Source organism: Schistocerca piceifrons, chromosome 10, assembly GCF_021461385.2.
Source record: "Schistocerca piceifrons isolate TAMUIC-IGC-003096 chromosome 10, iqSchPice1.1, whole genome shotgun sequence".
NCBI classification, from domain to species: domain Eukaryota; kingdom Metazoa; phylum Arthropoda; class Insecta; order Orthoptera; family Acrididae; genus Schistocerca; species Schistocerca piceifrons.
The window spans coordinates 136,083,631-136,095,066 of NC_060147.1; the positions used below are offsets into that span (position 1 = coordinate 136,083,631).

The 11,436-nt window shown below is 46.2% G+C and overlaps 1 protein-coding gene across 1 annotated transcript in view; it reads right to left on the minus strand.

Annotated features, from left to right (window-relative positions):
* LOC124718772 overlaps positions 1 to 10,950 on the minus strand; it is a 243,763-nt gene extending 232,813 nt beyond the window's left edge. Inside the window, 1 exon segment of the mRNA XM_047244384.1 lies at positions 10,796 to 10,950. The gene's annotated coding sequence lies outside the window, so the exon portion shown is untranslated.
* Between the last annotated feature and the right edge of the window lie 486 nt (positions 10,951 to 11,436).

Consider the following 11,436-nt stretch of genomic DNA (forward strand, 5'->3'; position numbering starts at 1 on the left):
GGCCTCCGTCGTATAGTTCGCGTGCGGACGATGAGAATGCGATGAGAGGGATTAGGGTCCATACATATTCACACAGACGTCGCATGTTCCCCTGGTTCTGTGCGAGGATGCAACAGGACAAAATTGACTGAAATGGTACGAAGTGCCCTCCGCCGGGGACTGTACAGCGGAGTTCTGTGTACGATGTGTAGCTGCAGACGTATGTCCGCGGGTATTAGCCAGTGCTCCGATTCTCGTCCCACTGCGCATGTGACCTGTCAGCGACGCTGCCTACTGTAAACTCTGGAGGCAGCAAAAACTTACGTCAGCCAACTGGCCGCTTCGTTTGCAAAGGCCGATGCAGGCTGTTGACTATCGGGTTGCCAATGCCACAGAAACCAGGCCATTCCGAGAGACGATCTAGTGCGGAAACGGTGTCACGAAACAGCTTGCAGAGAATATTTACGGTATTCTGCTCCCTAGCTGAGTGACAGACTAGGTAACAATCGCGAATTCAGAGGTTCAGTAATCAGTCGGTGCCTCTTTCCGCTCTCACCTCTGACAGTTTTTAGTTAAAGTGAAAAAAATACCGAGTTGAGCTCTGACTGGCTGGTGAGCAGCTTCAAAGGTCAAAGGCATTACCGTCTGCACCTAGCCCACGCGTAGTAAAGACAAAGACCATGCGTCGTTGAATACACCGATTCACCCAAGTTACGCAACGACGGTCGTGGCCAGTATTTGGATGCGTTATCGTCCCGGTACCTCACGCGCAGTTAACAATTTTTCCTTAGCCTTTACGGAGAAGAGGAGGAGGTGTGCTGGAGTGAAGTCCCTGATCACCAGTTTTTCCGCCAGTATCCCGGTTTAAATGCCAAATCTCTTCGCAGCGTCTCATGGATGAAGGGCAGGGTGATACTGTTGATGTGATCCGTCCCACAGAAGGTGACGTTAAGCTTGACGGCCTCCTCGGTGTTATTAGAGAGGAGTAGGCGGGTTTCATTCATCCTCTCCCTTTTCTCACCACCACCACCACAAACATTACACTTCGGTCTCTCTCTCTCTCTCTCTCTCTCTCTCTCTCTCTCTCTCTCTCGCACACACACACACACACACACACACACACACACACACACACACACACACACACACACCCTCCTCCCCATCACACACACCTACCTTTCATTTTGGAAGGATAGGAAAAACCTTTCCAATTACGTGCCTGAGCCTGTTCTTTGGGGTCTCCCAGCCATTCATGCGGCACGATTTTACTTTACTTTTTACGCCCAATAAAGCAGTGTGGTGTTAAACCAATCTTGAAACCGACAGCTTTTACCCAGCCGCATTGCGTCTAGCTATTTATAAAGGCTCAACCACTACTCTACCGCCTGCCTTTCAGAGGTGCTGGTACGGACCAAAACAAGAACAAAAAAACGTCCAGTAAATACGGGCTCTCCAAGGAGTGCCTGTCCCCGGCACGAATCCGCCAGGCAGATTAGTGTCGAGGTCCGATGTGCCGGCCAGTCTGTGTATGGTTTTTAGGTGGTTTTCCATCTGCCTCGGCGAATGCGGGCTGGTTCCTTTTATTCCGCCTCACCTACACTTCGTCGGCGATTGCTGCGCAAACAAGTTCTCCAGGTACGCGTACACCATCATTACTCTGCCACGCGAACATAGGGGATGCACTCGTCTGGTGTGAGACGTTCCCTGGGGGGGCTCCACCGGGGACCGAACCGCACAATAACCCTGGGTTCGGTGTGGGGCGGCGGAGGGGTGAAGTGGACTGCGGTAGTCGTCGTGGGGTTGTGGACCACTGCGGCTGCGGCGGGGACGGAGCCTCTACGTCGTTTCTAGGACCCCAGTTACCATAACATAACATAAATATGGACTCTAAAATACCTACGTTGTGAGTTGTGAACATTTGTTCAGTTGAAGAGGTGTGTTTCACAATAGCGGTGATGAACAAATGCTTACAGCTCCTATAGTACGCATTTTAGAGCTCGTGTTTACTACACTTTTTTTCCTTGTTTTGGTCCACTCTACCATCTCAGAAAGCTTGTCGGTTGAGTTATGGCTCACCCTGTATATGGTGCAAAGTTAGGGCGGTGGGTACCTGGAAAAATGGGAGACGTCAGAAAACATCCTTGGATAATATAATTCGTTCTATCCAAAAGCAGCGCTGAGTGGCTGCACGGTTTGAGGCGCCATGTCACGGATTGCGCGGCCCCTCCCACCGGAGATTCGAGTCCTGCTCCGGGTGTGTGTGTGTGTGTGTGTGTGTGTGTGTGTGTGTGTGTGTGTGTGTTTTTGCCTAATTCCGCCTTGGAACAGACAAGTACCCTGACAAGAAATGCTTCCCATGATTCCCACACTGAATTTTGAGTCAGTGGAATCAGCTTCAGGGGTTTCCTTTCCGTATTGACACTTGTTACGTCCAGAATTTCGCGTAGAATGTCGTCTGTAAAGAAAAAAAAAACAAGTATTCGAGTTCCACTGCTGCCCGAGAACTTTGAGGAAGCGTGAATTCCTGTTGTCGTACAGAGTAAGGAAATTGCGTACGCTTCCGCGACCAGCGTCCGTTTTCTGGTATTTGTGCTGCATCAAATCGTAAAATAACTGTCCGTGCATAGAAACGGTTGCGGTAGCCTCCTTAGGTGCACTGAAGCAAACTTGCCCCAGCTAACGCCTGTTATAACAAAGAGCGCACATATCAATTGGCGCAGCTGAAAATAATGCTTTCTGCTTAACAGTCGGGGCTAGCCAACTTCAAATTCCTATCCGTGACTGGTTATGTTCGATGAAAATTTTCTCTGATGTTTACTGGGCAAAAACGTGACTATTATGACAGCTACCCCAAGAGTACAATTATATCATTCTTTTTCAACATAATGAGTAGTACTACAGAAACAGCCGTTCAGTACGACATTCGACATGTTGTACTGTAGGCTGCATTGGCACTGAGCATAAATTAAATGTTAGTGTAACCAATACAGAGCACCATTGGGCGTGAACTAACACTACGCCGAAAAAGAGAGAGAGAAAATTGTCAAAATTTTTTTCTCTAAAATCACATTTTTTACAGCAAACGCCCAAAATTCCTGTATCCGACGTCGCTACATACACTGCTGGTCAAAACTTAGGGGCAACAGTAACTTTCGCGTTATTATGTTGCTGCCAAGTACCACACATACACAGAACTGCGAGACTATAGTACAAAGGTAACAGAGAAATGGGCCTCCGCAATGAGACGAATAAAAGTGCCACTTTTGTTCAAAGACAATAACTACACTGAAGTTATCGCGAGTCATGATGGCCCACAAAAGCAGGGACACGGTTCTTAATAGGGCGTGTGACCATTACGGACACCAATACGTGTTCTGCAACGTGCACCCATGCTGGATGTCAGTACACCCATGCACCATTATGCCTCTTCACACCGTATCACCGTGGCCGAGCGGTTCTAGACGCTACGGTCTGGAACCGCGAGACCGCTACGGTCGCAGGTTCGAATCCTGCCTCGGGCATGGGTGTGTGTGTGATGTCCTTAGGTTAGTTAGGTTTAAGTAGTTCTAAGTTCTAGGGGACTGATGACCTCAAGTCCCATAGTGCTCCGAGCCATTTTGAACCTCTACCACCAAAACGATCATGTTCCAAAACGCTCGACACATGTTGGGATAGGTGGGAATGCACCCGGGAACACTGTCGAACATGATCGTTTCGGTGGCCCAGGTGTTACGGTGTGGGGAGCCATAATGTTGCGTGGACCAGCTAACCTTCAGATCTTTGAGCTTAGCACACTCACATGAACCTTAGCACGTGATTGTGGCACTGTACTGTTCCTGTACGTGCGTCTCTTCAGGGATGCATTCGGCCCTGGCTACATTCTTATGGATGACAATGCGCGAACGCATCGAACATCGCAAGTGGAGGAATTCTTCAAACCTGAGGATGTTGGGCAACTGGACTGACCTGCACGTTCCACCGACTTAAATCCCATCGAGACGCGTTGGGAAGACGGATTGAAGCATGTCCACATGGACCAGCGACCTTTACCAGCTTTGAGACTGGCATAACATCACGTTGAGGAGCATGCTTTGCCTGGTCACAAACTCTATTAAGAAGTAAGCCTTTAGTAATGTCGAGAGCAGCATCATAAACCACAGTGACTCCAGTATAATTACTGTGTTGGCATAAAAGTCTCGTTTCTGTTCGTCTCACTGCGTCCCTTTTTCGGTTATCTTCCGTACTATACAGTGGCAGTTCTTTTTGTGTGTGTTCCAAGTTTCATCGAGCTGTGTTATTTGGCAGCGACAAATCATGCGAAAGTTATCACTTTCGTCCTTACGTTTTGCACATCAGAGTAGTTGACAGCGTCGAGGAAATGGTTGGCGCACTGCAGGACACAGTCAAAGACACGCTACCTCACGCCAGCCGCAGACTGGCTGCCGTTTCAAGACCGTAGCATCACTACTGTGCATCTCCAGCCTGGAAAGTTTTGCCCCTATTCCACGTTCCCTTATCTATTCTGACGTTACAATCAGATTTTTTTTCCATTTAGTAAATGTGAAGAATGCTCCATTGCACACAACAAACAGAGCTGCCAAACCGTCCAACACGCACCTCACGTAAAGACCACGACGCTACAATTAGAGACATTACCGTTCGTACAGAAATGGCTACAGACAGCCTTCCCACAGACATTCCGCGAGAGGAAAACTAAGTGGAGGGGGGGGGGGGGGGCGGGCGATGTTGGTACACTACGCAACATGACCTTCGCCATACACCACATACCGTTCTTCGGCTCGCCCACTACAGCTGCGCATGCTTCGGTATTGCTCGCGTTTGCCAGAATTTCAGCCCTCCTCCGGAATGTTCACTGCAGGAAGTGGTGACTAACGGCGAATGCGAGTTGCGAAAACTCCGCTACGAAGCGATGCGTCAGTGATAAGGGGACACAGCCGACTAAGAAAGGCCAAAGGTCGCATAAGGAAGCCGGGCGGCACAGTGACGCATTGTGTGATGCTTGTCCACTGTATAACTAACCAAAGGGGGGGGGGGGGGGGAGGCAAGGGAGGGGAGAAAATGGGAAACCACACACACAGTCCGAGAGCTTATAACACTGAGGAGACCGAAGTCACAGGATACCTCCTACTGTCGTGTCGGACCACCTTTCGCAACTCGACACGGCATGGGCTCAACAAGTCGTTTCCAAGTCCCCAGCAGAAATACTGAGCAATGCTGCCAATGTAGCCGCCCGCAATTGCGAGAAGTGTTGCCAGTGCAGGATTTTGTGCTCTGCACGAACTGACCTCTCCATTATGCCCCGTATGTGTTCGATGGGATTCATGTAGGGCGATCCGGGTGGCCAAATCATTCGCTCGAACTGTCCAACTCAACTCAATCGCGAACAACCGTAGCCCGGTAACACGGCTCACTATTATCCATACAAATTTCATAGTTGTCTAGCAAACATGAAGCCCATGAATGGCTTCAAATGGTATCCAAGTAGCCGAACATAACCATTTCCAATCAATGTCCGTAGATATATATACAGGGTCAGTCATTAACTATTGCCACCTAGAATAACTCCGAAAGTATGATAGCAGCTGAAAAATTTGTGGGACGAATGTGGCATGGGACAAGGGGGGCCATAATATGACGTTGGTTTTTTGTTGCTAGGGGTGCTAGGGGGGCTGCGTCAGAGATATGAAAGTAAACTTTTTTTTTTAAATGGGATGCTATATTCATCATTTTGTTTTGCAGCTCCTTATATTGGTCGTGTTTGCAGTTAAAATTGTTGGATGTGAGGTCCGCCAGTTATGCAAAACACCGTTTTCTCTCAGTGTTTCGTCACCACTGTGCCATCATTGGTGGGTTTTCGTTTTTATTTATTGTGCAGTGTCAACATTTTGTTAAATGATTATAAAATTATGTGCATCTTTAGTTCAAACAACAGATTGTTTCTTTTTGTAAATACCTTTACATTTGGTGTGCATGAAGTTTCTGGATCGCTTGGGTGTTAATTACTACAGGTAGCTTATCATCTGCAACCAAACGATGTTGATTAGGAAGTTTTTTGCTGGGAGTTAACCTATCTTCTAGAATGTAATTTAGTATTCGCAATGTTCTCGCGCCTATATTCGTTTTTACTAACGTTTTCGTGCGGCAAGCACCTCCATTCTCCGTATCACGCTGAAGTGTTGTGATGCACACGTAATTATAACAAGTATTTTCCACAAATAACGCAGTAAAAACACCTTTCACCTCACCAAAATACAGTGTGATTGTGGTTTGTTGTGTGTCCCAGCCCAGTCAGTGTTCATTTCTTCACCAGAGAGTTCGGCGGCAAATTAGAATTTTGTTTGCATGCAAGAAACATTAGGTCTGTTGTTGGAAGAAATACCTTTGGGAACAAGGAACACAATGTGGTATCAACACGATGGGTGTCCGGCACATTTTTCGCTCATGGCTAGAAATGAGTTGCAGAGAGAATTCCCAAATCGTTGGATTGGACGCAGAGGAGATGTGTCGTGGCCGGCTCGTTCGCCAGACTTGACGCCTCTAGATTTTTTCTTGTGGGGATTCGTAAGAGACATTATTCATAATGACGTTCGAACTACACCTGAAGATATGGGAGAGAGAATTGTCAGAGCATGGCTTCGACAAGTGCCGATGTGGTAAGGAATACCACTCAATTCATGATAAGAAGATTGCAGCACTGCATTGATACCAATGGTCATCATTTCGAACACGTTCTGTAAATGGACGTTCATATCACCTTTCTGACCTTCGTTGACCTTCAAACATCTTACTGTTACACATCATTGGATTCGTCTCGACAGCCGCTGTAATAAAATAAGTACCAAAGTATAGCATCCCATTAAAGAAAAAAAAAGTTGATCTTCATATATCTGAAACGACACCACCTAGCAACAAAAAACCCAGTGTCCCATGCAACTTTAGTCCCACAGACTTTTCAGCTCCTATCATGCTTTCGGCGTTATTCTTGGTGACAATAGTTAGTTCAAGTGGCTCTAAGCACTATGGGACTTAACATCTGAGGTCTTCAGTCCCCTAGGCTTAGGACTACATAAACCCGACTAACCTAAGGACATCACACACATCCATGCCCGAGGCAGGATTCGAACCTGCGACCGCAGTAGTTAGTGATTCACCCTGTATATATACGGAAACAAATGACGTAATACACCTCGAAGAGGATATTATGCGCTATCTCGTAGGTTTCATAAACGTAACATAGACACCTATAGACCCAGCATCACACGACGCAAAACTTGGCACCAGTGACACTATTTACGTCTAGTTGAAAGTCCGATTGTCTTATGTTCTTCCGAAAATAGTGGATTACGGAAAAACTGCGATGTTCAACAGGTGGAGGTGAAGGACAGGATTAAAGTTAATTCAACGGCTAGCAGCTAGCTAAATGACCTTCTGTTCAGACGTGTTTGCGGCAGTCAGCTCCATCGAAACAGTGATCATAAGGTAACCCGAAACGAAGCCACATCGAAAATCAGTAGTGCAACTCTAAATATAGAACGTGTCAGTTCTGGTGTGAATCCAGCATGGTGGCCTTCTTACAGTAACTGTAATTTGATGCCTGTGAAAATGTTCGTTGGACAGGCATCAAAACTTGTTACATTATAGTTTGCGTAGGTAGAACATGTACTGGAATTTACTCCTGAAAATGGTGACCGCAGGTATGCAGAGGCGAAACATATGGAAAAAATATAAACAAATGCAAACGTATAAGGACTGGATGATTAAAATTCTGTAAAATTATATGAAAGTGTGTTTTTCTTAACAAATAGTTGGAGTAATAATTTCATCGCAGTTATACACCAACTGTAAATACCGTCGACTTTTCACGCAAAACAAAGCGAAATTAACTGATTTGAGCTGAGGTAATACTTAGAGCAGATTGATGAGATCAGTTGTAAGAACTGCGGCGGCCGAAGTATGATATCATAATTACCTTCATTGTATTAAAAATTGGTTCAAATGGCTCTGAGCACTATGGGACTTAACATCTGAGGTCATCAGTCCCCTAGAACTTAGAACTACTTAAACCTAACTAACCTAAGGACATCACACACATCCATGCCCGAGGCAGGATTCTAACCTGCGACCGTAGCGGTCGCGCGGTTCCAGACTGTAGCGCCTAGAACCGCTCGGCCATCCCGGTCGGCCATTGTATTAAAAATGCAGCATATGTATTAGTAGTAGTAGTAGTAGTAGTAGTAGTTGTTGTTGTTTTAGTCTTCAGTCCAGAGACTGGCTTGATGCAGCTCTCCATGCTACTACATTCTGCGGAAGGTTCTTCATCTCCGAGTAACTACTGCACGCTACATCCTTCTGAATCTGTTTACTGTATTCATCTCTTGGTCATATTTAGAACAATGTGCCCTTTTGGGAAATGTAAATGGGCAGAATGTAGCTATCCTCCGAAACTAATCATGTATACATATCCAATAAACTGACTCCTCCCACACTACTTCGGAAAAAAGTCGTTCAAATCATCTGCGGAACGTCTAACCCGGACCATGGTGCACAATGGTTGCAGGTTGTTGCCTGCCTCACCGTTTCCAGCGGCATCAAAATTTTGATTTTCAGTATTTCACACACTTATTAACCGAATTTAAAGTGCTGTCAAAATTTACTCATTAAAAATACAGTGTTCAAGTCTGAACATAGTAGGACAACTATGTTACAGTTAGAAAATGCGTACATGTGTTTAGGCAGTAGAACTCCTGGCGCACAAATTATGCAGATTGTTTTCATCAAGTATTTGAGAATGAGAGTACTTTGTGACTCCCAACACACTTTGCACGCAGGTCCATCTCTCTTCTAAACTTTTTCTCGCTTAACATCAAAAATTTAAAACAAAGTCATTTGTAAAGAAGTAAGACGTTTGAAACGGTTTCTGTGGACAATCGGAGTTCACCAGCGTAACTGACGAAAACGATTTTCTTGCTTGTAAATAATAGATTTCAGCTATCAGTCGTCCTTTTTAAATTTTATTGGCAGATCTAGATTTCAGCTACAAACTAGCCATTCTCAATGCACTATCATTTTTGATCGATGCATGTAATGCCTGTTGGTCGGGCTTCATCCGCAGTTCATTGAATACTAGGCTTCCACGAGTTGTGGATGAAGCCCGACCAAGAGGCATTACATTGAATACTAGTATTCAATGAACTGTGGATGAAGCCCGACCAACAGGCATTACAGGCATTGATAAAAAATGATAGCGCATTGAGAATGGCTAGTTTCTAGCTGAAATCTAGATCTGGCAATAAAATTTAAAAAGGACGACTGATAGCTGAAATCTATTATTTACAAGTCAATATAGCAGTCGCTGCGTGCAACGGCCTTCTGAATGGAAGGTAAACTGATATTTTCTTCCTGTTGCCGCATGTATTCCATATCCAATCTACTTTAGTTATTTTGATGTCCATATAGCAAAACTGACATACTACTTTTACTTTAAGAGATTTAACAATAAATAGAGAAACGTAAAAAGTTGATATTTCTTGACAGCACCTTCGGAGTACCTGCCTGAACGAAAATTAATTTAAAGTAACGAAAGCCATATATTTTCGACTATTAACGGTAAACAATACGCAGTTAACGAAATCCTACCACAAGAGTAATTCTAAATGATGGGACCATTTTAACCACCTTAGGCCGTTAGATTTATTCTCTTGAGGCACAGTGCATGTAAATTACATTACCCACCAGTTTCAAACGTATGCTGTTGGTGATGACTGTGTCACATTAAAAAAAATAAAAAACTTGTTTCATGTTATGTGGGGACAGACACTTGTTCCCACACATACTCACTGCCTAACGTTACACGTCATGCACCCAAGAAAACATACTGACAGCTAGCTCAAGATTCCTTGCGTATTCGTTTAATAGCGGACCGTGTTCACTTGTGTGTGAGTTATGTTTATGTATGAGTGCGTAAAAGCTTTAGTCTGGAACCGCGCGATCGCTACGGTCGCAGGTTCGAATCCTGCATCGGGCGTGGATGTGTGTGATGTCCTTAGGTTAGTTAGGTTTAAGTAGTTCTAAGTTGTAGGGGACTGATGACCTCAGAAGTTAAGTCCCATAGGGCTCAGAGCCATTTTTTTGTACTTTAAACGAATAAACAAGGACTAGTAAGCTAGCTGTAAGTTTTCTTGCCTCGATGACGTGTTGTGCTTGTAAGCCGACTAAAATGTGCGATACCATATTTGTAAACGTTCGACATATTTATCTATGGGAATAAGTACCTGTCGCCACATTACACAAAACGTTGTTTAAATGTGACATAAATCACCACTATCACACATTTAGAATCTGCCTGTGGCTGAAACTGGACAGTAACGCAATTTATGTGCCTAGGGTGGTTAAAGTGGCGCCGTAATTTATACTGTGGCCCCATACACGAATAGATTCAGAGCAATTCTGTTCATGTGAAAAGAGCGAGGCGGCGACAGTATGACGTCAGGACTGCCCCCACCCACCACGGCCAGTGAGTTGATTGGCCCACTCAGATACAGCGAGTCGCTTCTCGCAGCATCTCCGCCGATCGATCAGCGACTGGAGACCAACACACCCAGCGTTATCGTGTAGCTGGACTAAAAGGGTGGTGACGGGGGGGGGGGGGGGGACATCACCTGACTCCTTCCTGTTACACACACACACACACACACACACACACACACACACACACACACACACACACAGACTGAGCGCTGCAACTCGAGACACCCACCGCACACAGCCACATACATATTCATCAGCAGCTACGAACCGGTCTGCCGGAAGAAGATAGAGCAAGGGTCTCGCCGTGTCCCCTCGCCTCCCGCCGGCCACTGTGTCGGCAGCCACTAGACAGAGCGGTACGTCGGCTCGGCTCCACACGGACTGCCCCAGTAGAGGCGACGTATAAACACGGGCTGTTCGCGACAGCGCGGAAGCTAACAGCAGACTGCCGGCGCACCCCTGCACGCAGCTGCCGCGAGGGGCGGTGGTGGGGGGAGGAAAGGGTGTGGGAGCGGTAGGGGGGGGGGGGGAGGGGCCGCAGATGCGCCTCGCAGCCGCCACTGCGCGTGCGCGCTCCACACTCCGCGCAGCCTCCTACGCTCCGGGCGCGGCGCGGCGCGATCGACCACGACGTCGACTGCAATTACGCACCGGGCCTGGGATTTTCTAAGTGCTTTTCAAACTCTGCACGGATTATACACATGTACACTACTGCCCATTAAAATTGCTACACCAAGAAGAAATGCAGATGATAAACGGGTATTCATTGGACAAATATATTATACTAGAACTGACATGTGATTAAATTTTCACACAATTTGGGTGCACAGATCCTGAGAAATCGGTACCCAGAACAACCACCTCTGGCCGTAATAACGGCCTCGATACGCCTAGTATTGAGTCAAACGG